A 1,285-nucleotide genomic window follows, 5' to 3' on the forward strand; every position below is an offset into this window, starting at 1 on the left:
CTTCAGAATCCTTGACTCCAAGAAGCAGCCCAGATTCACCCTCTCTAGGACAAACCTGCTTGTTCTGCTAGCAGTCCATGCTATATTCTCAACATTATTCTCTAGTACCATAGCTCAAAGGCATAAATTCTCTTTCTATCATCCCTAATCACCATCCAGCTCTCTGATGCATAGCACCCAATTGTGAAGACTATATCCCGGATCAGGTGCACCTTAGTCTCCAGCCTGATGTTGTTGCTCTTTATTTAGTACTATGGAGAGGTCCCTAACAGCTGACTTTCCTAATGCAATTCATCTCTTGATTTCCTGGTGCTGGCACCAAGAATGTTGACTGTGGAGCCAAGGATAGCAAGTCTTTTATTGAAGAAGAATTTGGCAGCTTATTTCTTTTCTCCCACAGTATTTCACAATTATGTTAATCTCAAAACAGAAAATCCTCCCCTCCAATAAATGTTCCTTTCTCAGTGCTCCCCATTTTTGCAAATTACCCACATAGTTGCACACACCTGAAGCCTAGCACAGAAATTTAACATCATCTTGCTCTTCAACCTGTTCTCTTACACTACTCTTCACTCTCCTTAACTAGTGAAAGAAATACCATTAGTAGCCCTCTATAAGTCCTTCTTTACAATCAGCTAGTAAGGGAAAACTTTTCAAAGTATAAATCTATTCTAACTCTTAATGTGTCTTCCTACAACTCATAGGATAAAGATTAATATCTTCCCTTTGAATCCTAAGGTCTTCCATAATCTAGCCCTTGCCCAACTCACCATTCAAGGTATTCCAACTATATAAGACTTCTTTCAGGCACTAGAAATACACGGTGCTTCTTCCCATCTCAATCCTCTTATATAAGGTCTGTAATCATTCCTGTTAAGCACAGCTAACCCTTACTCATCCTTTGGTTCTGAGCTAATTTTCACGTTTTAAAGTTTGTTTACCCTCTGATCACACCAAGGATCCCTGTGGAACCGTGTATATCATCGTAACTATCAGGACCATCACAATTGTAAACAAGTATCTAATTATATAATAGGTTTTGAATTATATCTCTTTCCACAAAATGTATGCTCAAAAAGTTCAGGAAGAATTTGCTTTAACAATATCCTCAATAAGAAGATGCACTTCAATCCTAAAGGCACATGGTTCGAGGCCACAAGTTGCTCCATGGGAGAAGGATGGGAAATCTCCTCCTGTACATTTAACTGCCTCTGAAAACTTGCTGGAGGGTCAGCTATGGATTGGTTTTGACTACTGTACACAACAACATATCCTCAGTATAGGG

This window comes from Elephantulus edwardii, unplaced genomic scaffold (assembly GCF_000299155.1).
Source record: "Elephantulus edwardii isolate Elephantulus edwardi_28Jun2011 unplaced genomic scaffold, EleEdw1.0 scaffold00038, whole genome shotgun sequence".
Lineage (NCBI taxonomy): Eukaryota > Metazoa > Chordata > Mammalia > Macroscelidea > Macroscelididae > Elephantulus > Elephantulus edwardii.